The sequence below is a fragment of the Eutrema salsugineum genome, unplaced genomic scaffold (genome assembly GCF_000478725.1).
Source record: "Eutrema salsugineum unplaced genomic scaffold, Eutsalg1_0 scaffold_4, whole genome shotgun sequence".
NCBI classification, from domain to species: Eukaryota; Viridiplantae; Streptophyta; class Magnoliopsida; order Brassicales; family Brassicaceae; genus Eutrema; species Eutrema salsugineum.
In genome coordinates this window covers 2,625,453-2,636,109 of record NW_006256686.1, presented here as the reverse complement: position 1 = coordinate 2,636,109, position 10,657 = coordinate 2,625,453, and the positions used below count along the sequence as shown (strand labels likewise).

The 10,657-nt window shown below is 38.7% G+C and overlaps 1 non-coding gene across 1 annotated transcript; it reads right to left on the bottom strand.

Moving 5' to 3' along the window:
* Window positions 1-10,337: 10,337 nt before the first annotated feature.
* LOC112084959 lies at window positions 10,338-10,447 on the bottom strand. Its single transcript, XR_002898606.1, has one exon. It is a non-coding gene; the product is annotated as a small nucleolar RNA R71 (small nucleolar RNA).
* Window positions 10,448-10,657: the final 210 nt, after the last annotated feature.

Here is a 10,657-nt window from a genome sequence, read left to right as displayed (position 1 = left end):
GTTGTGTACGTTTTTTCTGTTGATTAGTTTTGAGCAGAACGTAATAACAAAAAATTATGTGCAGTGTGCAATTAAACACCCAAATTATCTAAATTTTGTAGCCTTGTTACTCTTGAACACTTTCAATCCAAAAGAATCGAATTTGATCAGAAATCATCTTATTTTGGTATTACCGAAAAAAATACAGATTTTATCATTATCTTTCTCTCTCTTTTTCTTTTCTTTAAATAATTTACAGAACTAGCTTTGAAACTACTAGCCAATTATAAGATATATAAACCTTCTTGTCGATGGTTTTACATGGGGCCCAGATTTAATCTAATTTGTACGAAATAAATGAATTAAAAACTCACTGTCTGAGTGGTTTTTCAAATACTTAAACTAAAAATAATTGGAAGCATTTATTCTCTCTAAAAGAGGACATTTGTCGGAATTTAAACAGTCGGTGGCCGTTTAAAAAGACGGACGAGCCGAGGTGGAGGAGAAAGGTGTGTTATTTTTAAATTTTATTTTTTGTTAAGTTTTACATTATAAAATTGAGGAAAGCAAATATTATAAATATAATAAATAAGGCTGATGAAAAAGTTTAGAGAGAAACTACTATCTAAATTGTGTTCAAGTTGGTAATAAGTTGTGAGTCTACATTAGTAACTTCATCCTAGACATTGTTTATCATTCTTTTTCTTACATTCATTTGAAAATTTAATGAACAATATTCCTTCCGTTTCACAAAGAGTGTCATTCTTACATTTTTCACATATATTAAAAAAATTATTAAAAGTACAACTTTGTTTCTTATTAATACATTAAATGATTTGTTTTTATCTAGTAAATACATTAAATTAATAGGGTTAAAACTGAAATATTGTTTAAAATTTTGTATTGAAAATATAAAACGACACTCTTTGTGAAACAAAAATAAAACCTTAAAACGACATTCTTTGTGAAACGGAGGGAGTAATATTTTTTTCTTGTCTTTCACATTTTTTTTCTCTTTTTTTTTTCTTATGTTTCAATATAATACACGACTATAGAACATACTTTTTGTTTAATAAATTATCTATATTTAGTTAGCATTTCGATGTTCATGTTATTCAAGGATAACCTTAAGAATTAACATGATGGCGGCGGGAACCTGTTATTCCAATCAATTGAGCTGTAATGTGTTTTTTTATTGACAGCTTAAATATCTAGATTGGTCCGATATACCAAATCAGTAGTATCAAGTTTACATACATAACATTTAGAGGGTGGATACGAACACTCTTTGCTAGTGTGTCAGTTTTCGTGTTTTTCGCCCGTAAGATTTGTGAAAGTGAAAAATCAAAATCTCTCCTTACTCTTCATAAACTTCTCCATGTGAATAGCAAATGCGGACCATTCGTCAGGTGCAGACACCATCTTCATCAGGTCTGAACAGTTTGTTGTAAAAATTACTTCTGTCTTCTGATTTTCCAACATACAGAGCATAACCCAGATTAAAGCTTCCATCTCCGCATGTAGAGGCGTGAGACTCCACCGCATATTGTATGCTCCTACTATCTTATCCGTCGAACCTTCTTTGAAATAGTACCATCCTAAACTGCTGTCAAATCTGTTTCTTTCCGAGAAGCATCAATATAACACCACCAGCCACCATGTGTACTGTGTACCGATCCCGAACCAATGAATCCGTTTTGTAGGCCTAAACCCATTTTCGATCTTTGGGCCTCCTCCGATAAAATCACTTCTGATTCTGCTATTTTCAGTGTAACCTATGGGTCTACATCCATGTTAGAGAATACCTTTTCATTCTTCGCTTTCCAGATATATCATGAAATCCATAGAAATTGTTTGATTTTAGTTTCTTTAGATAATTTTCAAAAAAGATGATCAAAGTTACCGAAAATCAATGTCATCGGAAAAAACACCAAGAGGTGTTGGTATCTGAAATAAAGCCCAAGTTTCTAATGCAGGGAAACACTTGAAAGTACATGATTAATTGTTTCTTCTTTTGCTCCACATCATGCACATTGTGTGTCACATTGTATACCTCATGTTTGTATCCTAGCTGACACGCACCAGTAAACAACCAGAGACTATTTGCCAAATAAACTTTCTTAACTTTAGAGGACATTCTAGTTTCTATGTATGTGTTTGTAATGCCTTTATATCTAGACCATAAAACACCTCTGGGAAACTATCTGGGAATTATTCCTCCGTCTGATATCATGATTTAACCGTATATCTACTACACTTGGTAAAGTGTCATCCAATAGAATCTGCACTATAGGACCTACTAATAGGGATTCCTAGAATAATTTCAACATCTATTGGGTCAATAATTGCATTTATCAACCCCAGATTTCACGTGTTTTTCATTGGGTCAATCAAGTGATTAACCATTAGATTCAGATAATAATTAAAAACAGGACAATATCATCTTAGAACTCTAATTAGCCACCTTTTTTTATTTTACCATTTTTTTCATTAAATTTTTCTTTCTCTGGTTTTTTGCTTTTTTATATCTCATGCCCAATCTACCAGTATAGGATTTATTGAATAAATACATTATTTTGAAAAAAATGTCAAAACCATACAAAAAAAAGAAGAGAATAATAGTAAGATTTTTGAACTCTGTATATATCCAAATTCAAGAGAACGAGTCAGCTGTCTACATAAACAAACATTCTCTTAACCTAATATCCTACTATTACGGATAAATCCCACAAAAATTATAGAACAAATCCATCTACTAATTCTTTAACAAGTGTTAATTGCAAAAACGATAACTATATATCCATCTATAAAATAAATATATATAAAACACTCTCCCTCCAAAATAGAGTTCATCTCAAATGATAGCTCAAAACAATGTCGCAGAAGGCTCATTAATTGAGAACAGAAAGCAGATGGGCCAGATGACATTGAAACCTAAACAAAAAGAGAAACCACATGAACACAATAACTCACAACAGTCATCTCTGTTTCTGCATAAAAACAAAAACAGAACTGATTCAGAGGAATCTGGAAGCAAGCTGGCGAGGGTTCATACAACAGAGATTCAAAATTGTTTTGATGCTTTAGCAATGTTATGCGATGCTTGACATCTGGCATTAGGGTTTAGAGTGTTCTAGAATGTGTTTGTGTATAAATACTAGACTCTCATTGTAACAAACCTTTGAGCAATGAAAAAAAAATGAATTTCAGCTTTAAAATACTCTAAAATCAAAATCTCTTCACGGTATCAGAGCACCAAGGTTCTGTGCAGTTCTACATGGATCTTCCTCTTTCTTCTCTCAGTATCACAACCTGTGTTACTGTCAGTCTCACAGACCACAACTACATCCTGTGGAAGTCTCAAATTGAAAGCTTTCTTTTTGGTCAAGGTCTTCTTGGTTTTGTCCATGGCATAGTCGCAAAACCACCGGACTATCACCACCACTGGAGCCAACAACACATCTGTAACTGCTCCAAATTCTGCTTATGCTTGCTGGTTTTAGTATGACCATATAGTTCAAATTTATGGCTCCTTCTCTGAAGACAATTTGAGCATTGTGGTATAAATTGTACCACTACATCTGAAGTTTGGCTTGCTCTAGCTAGTCACTAATACTGTGTCTCATCCTCATGTCTCTTTGAACTTCAATGTAAGCTACAAACTGCATCGAAGCTTGGAAAGATGATGTCAGAGTATCTCAAGGAAATCAGGAACATCTTTGACCAGCTCTCCTTGATTAGAAGTCCAGTTACTGACAAGATGAGGATTTTTGCTGCTTTACATAGTCTAGGGCGTGACTATGAAGCAATTACAACCAGTTTCGAGGGTTCTATGGATTGTGACCCTCTTCCCACTTTTAAAGATGTCTCTCACTGTCTCATTGCCTTTGATGGCCATTGGCAAAGCTATCTCACTTCTTCTGAGGTCACTCCACATCTTGCCTTCAACATCCAGCAATTCTCTCAGGGATCTTACTCTTACTGAGGTGGTCGAGGTCAGAATGGCATAGGCTCGCGTGGAGGACATGGCTGTGGATCCTTTTCAACACGAGATTTCTATCAACAGATCTCCTCCTACAACGGATCTAATGACATTGCAGACAACTTGTCAGATATGTGATCGTCGCGGTCATGCTGCTCTCAATTGTTGGCACAGGTTTGATAACTCTTACCAGCTAGATGGAACTCCCTCTGCAATGGCTGCATTTTGCATTACAGATGCTTCAGACAATCAGAATCATGAATGGTTTCCAGACACAGGCAAAAGTGCTCATATCACCAAATCCACTCAGCATCGTCAGGATATTCGTCCCTATACTGGTTTTGATGCTGTAATGGTTGCAGATGGAAACTTTTTGCCAATCACTTACACCGGCTTAACTGTTATTGCCTCTTCTTGGTTTGTCCTGATGTTGCAAAATCATTGCTTTATGTGTCTAAGGTTACAAAGGCTTACCCTTGTTCATTTGAGTTTGACTGAGATGGGGTTGTTGTTAAGGACAAGGTCACCAAGAGGCTAATAATATTGGGCAAAAATAGTGAAGGTCTATATGTCTTGAAAGATGAATCTAGCTCTTTACCGCATGCATTTTATTCTTCAAGACAGCAGTCAACAAGTGAAGCAGTATGGCATCGAAGACTTGGTCATCCAAACTCTATCTTTATCAATAAAAAAATTAGTGTGATGTGTGAGTCATGTCGACTTTGCAATAGTACTAGGCTTTCTTTCTTTGCTTCTGATTATGTAGACATGCACTAAACCTCTCTAAAGAATTCATTGTGATCTTTGGTCATTCTCCAGTATTGTCAGTCCAAAGATTTTGATATTATGTAATCTTTATTGATCATTGGTCTCGGTTTTGTTGGTTTTATCTATTGAAGCTAAATTCAGATTTCTATTATGTATTTATAGCATTTCAGAAACTGATTGAAAATCAATAAAATGCAAAGATTGGATCATTTCAGTGTGATGGAGGTGGTGAGTTTAATAGTACAAAATTTGTGGTTCACCTCACTCAATCTGGCATTCAACAACTGCTAATATGCCTTCACACACCACAGCAGAATGGTCTAACAGAGAGAAAGCATCGGTATTTGGTAGAGTTGGGTTTAGCAATGATGTTTGAAAGTCACTTGCCACAAAAGTATTGGGTAGAAGCTCTTTATATTGCAAATTTTCTGATAAATCTTCTCCCTACATCTGCTTTGGAGACAGCAAAATCTCCTTATCAAACTTTTACTGGCAATTCTCCATACTACACATATTTACACAAATTTGGTTCTGTTTGCTATCCTACACTTTGTGACTACTCCAAAACAAAGTTTGATCCTCACTCACTCAAATGTGTTTTCCTGGGTTATAACGATAAGTACAAAGGATACAAATTCTTATATCTACCTATGGGAAGTGTATGATGCTTGGACAAAAGGTTTATCGCAGAAGGCTCAATCTGCAGTCTCTTCTCTGATTCCCTTTCGTCCCATTCATATTCCTGCAACAGCTGCAGATCTTCCAACCATTGTTCCATCCTCTTATATGCATGGATCAAACAGAGCTCATCAGTCCTCGCCAGGTGTGACTACTACAGGTGAAGGGGAGCATTTTGTGCGTACGACATGCTTAGATCATATTTCTATTGGCGACAGTGCTTCCTCATCACTGAGCAGGACAATCACTCCTTCATCATCAACTCATTCTGATGCCTCTCCTACAAGTCAACTCCCTCAACACTCTATACTTGATCAAATTGTCACCAGCACAGGTGATCCTCTTGCATCCTCTTCCATTGCAAACATCCTATGACTACAAGATCTCGTGCAGGAATCTCAAAGCCAAACCCAAGATATGTTCTTCTTACTCAGAAAGCATCATATCATGTGCCAAAACAGTCACAACATCACTAAAAGATCATGGATGAACTGCAGCAATGAATGAAGAATATGGCAACTGCAAAGTGACCAACACCTGGTCTCTTGTTCCATACAAACCAGATATGAATGTTCTTGGAAGAAAATGGGTCTTCAGAAGCAAGTTGAATGCAGATGGCACCCTGAACAAGCTTAAAGCTCGGGTTGTTGCTCAAGGTTTCAATCAAGAAGAAGACATTGATTATCTAGAGACATACAGCACAGTTGTTCGGACAACAACAGTGTGATCTGTTCTCCATGATGTAACAACAATGCAATGGAAAATTAAGCAGATGGATTACAGAATGCTACATGAAGCAGCCAGCTGGTTTTGGTTATAAGGCTAGACCTAATCATGTATGTCTCCTTCATAAGGAATTATATGTTCTAAAACAGGCTTTTAAAACCTTGTTTGACAAATTCAATAACTACTTGCTGAAATTCAGGTTGATCTGCAGTATCGGTGATCCATCTCTCTTTATTTATGCTCACAATGGCAACATTATTCTTCTCTTACTATATGTTGATGACATGATCATCACAGGAAATAGTTAAAGAAACTCCTAGAAGATCTCAATCAGCAATTTCGAATGAAAGACCTTGGTCAGATACATTACTTCCTTGGCATTCAAGCACAATTTCATGAAGAGGGGCTTTTTCTTTCTCAACAAAAATATGCAGAAGATTTGTTAGCTCTCTCGGGATACTCAGAATGCTCTGCAATGCTGACACCTCTACCACTGCAACCACACAGAGTTCCTCATCCGACTAAACCGTTTGAAAATCCAACATATTTCAAAAGTTTGGCTGGTAAGCTGCAGTGCCTCACAGCTACCAGACCTGAGATTCAATATGCAGTTAATTTTGTCTGCCAAAAGATGCACACACCTATAATCTCGGATTTTTCAACTGCTGAAGAGGATACTAAGATACATCAAAGGCACATTGACAATGGGAATCTCTTTTCAAAAAAATTTCTGACTTCACTATCAGGGTATTCAGTGACAATGATTATGCGGGTTGTCCAACTAGAAGGAGATCAACTGGTTGGTTTTGCACTTTTCTTGGCAAAACATATAATTTCATGGGCGTCTCAGAAACAACAATCTGTCGCCAAAAGCCCCATAGAAGCTGAGTACAGTGCTTTCTCAGAAATGGCCTCTGAACTCACCTGGTTAGGCTCAATTGGTATCCCAATTCACACAACATCATAGTTGTATTGTGACAATCTATCTGTTGTCTATCTAACCATGAATCCAGTTTATCACAAAAGGCAAAAGTTGTGACATCCCGATTTTCGGTATATCTGAAAAGGCTTATAAGAATTGATTTGGCTACATATGTCATCAAAGTGCACTTATCTTTTTCGGTTAAATATCTTGAGAGAACTCTAGAGTTAAGCGTGCTTATGCTGGAGTAATCTCATGATGGGTGACCTACCGGGAAGTAGTATGCGGTACCGTGCAAGTGAGGACAAAGCACGGGAAAAGATCACGTGGTGATTGCAGGGATAGTAGACAACTCTTACGAGCCTCCCGGACCAAGCGATTCCCAACCGTTGGACAGGGATGGGCTCATGGGCCTAAAAAGAGGTCAACCGTCGGACAGTGGTGGGCCAACAGGCCTAATAGAGAAGGTGCTGGGCTCACTGGTAGGGGCGGTTGGTGGGCCAACAGGCCTAGAGAAAGGACGTTGGGCCCTAAAGTATACGGCGTTGGACTCACTGGTAGGGGCGGTTGGGGGCGTTCAAAGTTGATAGGCTATCCAGATGAAAGGCGGATTCGGGATCTCATAGATTTGATAGCCGGTGTGTCTGGTTCGCAGAAGAGAAGAAGGGAGCGGGGTCTCACAATTGGTATCAGAGCGTCAGGTTAGCCAACCGGCTCTGACCTGGGTAGCGTCTTGGGACGTGGTTGAGAATTCGAGGACGAATTCCTTGGAAGTCGGGGAGAATTGTGACATCCTGATTTCTTGTATATCTGAAAAGGCTTATAAGAATTGATTTGTCTACCTATGTTATCAAAATGCACTTATCTTTTCCGGTTAAATGTCTTGAGAGAACTCCAGAGTTTAGCGTGCTTATGCTATAGAAATCTCAAGATGGATGACCTACCGGGAAGTAGTCTGCGGTACCGTGCAAGTGAGGACAAAGGATGGGGAAAGATCACGTGGTGATTGCAGGGATAGTAGACAACTCTTACGAGCCTCCCGGACCAAGCGACTCCCGACCGTCGGACAGGGGTGGGCTCATGGGCTTAAGAGGAGGCCAACCGTCGGACAGTGGTGGGCCAACGGGCCTAATAGAAAAGGTGTTCGGCTCACTGGTAGGGGCAGTTGGTGGGCCAATGGGCCTAGAGAGAGGACGTTGGGCCCTAAAGTATACGGTGTTGGGCTCACTGGTAGGGGCGGTTGGGGACGTTCAAAGTTGATAGCCAATCCAGATGAAAGGCGGATTTGGGGTCTTATAGATTTGATAGCCGGTCCGTCTGGTTTCCGGAATGGAAGAAGGGAGCAGGGTTTCACAAAAGCACTTTGAAACACATCATCGTTATGTGTGAAAACGAGTAGCTCTCGGTGCTCTCTTGGTTAAACACATTCCCTCATAACTTCAGGTTGCATATATTTTCAAAAAATCACTACCACATGTTGCTTTCTCTGATCTCAGGTCCAACCTAGGCGTTAGTGTTCCACCCATGCCGAGTTTGAGAGGGGCTATTAACACTCTCCTTCCAAAAAAGAACTCATTTCAAATGATGGCTCAAAATGATATCACAGAAGGCTCATTAATGGAGACAAAAAGGAGATGGACCAGTTGATAACACATGATTTTGACAACTTTTATGGATCACTTTTAATATCTTATGCAGGTGTTTTCACTCGGTTTTTAAAGGTTTTTAAGTGATTTCCATGTTTTAGAATCTCAAAAGAGTTTTCAGGATATTTTGACAGAAGAAATGTAGTTGGGAGCAAAAAGCATAACTTTAGATAAATTCAGACCGTCAGAAGTTTGGTAACGAACGGAGGCTTTACCACCGTCTTATCATCCCCAAATTTTGACACAAGATAGAAGCAACAATCATCGTTCCAATACAAGTGGAATCAAAGCAATCCAACGGTTAGATTTCTAGATATGGACGATACACTGAAGGCAAATAATTATAGTCAGAAGCTCATCCGCGGCCAAAACGTCATCCGCCAGGGGTGCGAAATTTTAGACCGCGAGGAGCTCAATTCCGAGTCTCAGAAATCCATTTTAAAGCCCAAGTCACTCCCGTCATTATTCCTGCAAGACCTAGGCGTTCCTGAGGACTCAAGACACTATATAAATCCCTTTTAAGTCATTTAGAAGGATGTGCCGCGTTTCTCACCAAGAACCCTAGAAGAGAGTCTCACCGCGAAGACGAGCCTCTGAGAGGGGCACCATCAGATCTCCTGCTTTAACCGGTTCTTCGTTTCTAACCTTTGTCTATTTTCAATTCTCTACAATTGAAAATAGACAAGATGTTTATTCGAGTTCGGAATCCTCACTAGATGTTTACCTTTATCAATTTGTTTGTCTTTTGATCAATTCATGAACCCCTGCAAAAATCCTGTAGACCCAGCGACTAGTTCTTATTGTTTTACAACTTCTTTATTTTGATTTGCTTTTAGATTTAGTGACACCAAAACCCAAAACCCCCCATTTGCTTGTTCTACTAGTCTGAAGTCTTGATTGATTCGTACTGAAAGCTCAAAATCTTTGTGGTTCGACCCCTAAGTATTACAACGCACATCTGTGCACTTGCAGATATTTAGGGTTACAAAATTAAAACGTGAAGCTAGAAGTAACCCTTGATTCTCTTAGCATCAAGTTTTTGGCGCCGGTGTCGGGGATTTTGATTCTTTTCGTTGCGATCTCTGCTTAATTCGGTAGAACTTTTTCTAATTTTTATTTTCCTTTGATTTTTCAAGTACATTTTCGATGAGAGGTCGGGAGCATATCCTTGATCCTCTCACTGAAGAGGACCATTTTTTAGATGGTGATCCATCTGATGATGAGTTTAATGACCCAATCGATGATGGCAATGAATCGATTGGAGAACCAGAATATGCCAGGAAGGGAGAACAACTTATTGGAGAATGTGATACACATAAACTTTTCGCAGATAGACGACCAATTCGACCACCTTTGCCTAAGGATGGCGACTCTGAGGTTAAGGTACAATACATCAGCTATCTCATAGAATATAACGGTTTTTCTACTGAACACCCAATAGATTATATTGAAAATGTTGAAGATTCTGTGTTCAACCATTATGAAAAATACCGATTACCATATGTGTGTCCTTTTTCCATTCTCTCTAACTGGTAGAGCTAGCGAATGGCTTAAAACAATGTCACCTGCGTCCTTAAAGATGTGGAAAGAGTGTAAAGAGGCTTTCCTAAGTCACTTTTACACCAGAGATCGTTCCAATCTTTTAAGGGACAAGATCCAAAATTTCAAGCAGGAGGACACAGAAGACCTCTATGACGCCTGGGAAAGATTCAGAGATTACCAAAGAGATTGTCCACACCATGGTTTTTCCGAGGACCGCCTGATGACCATCTTCTACCATGGAGTTAATGAAGAACTGAAGTTTTCTTTTGATACCTCTAGCAATGGAGACTTTTCCACTAGAATTGTAGATGAGGCTCACGCCTATATCACTAATCTAGCTAGGAGTATCAGAAATAGGAGACTTCTTACCCAATCTAGATGTCCTAAGGTTGAGGAAAAAGAATCATCTGTTAG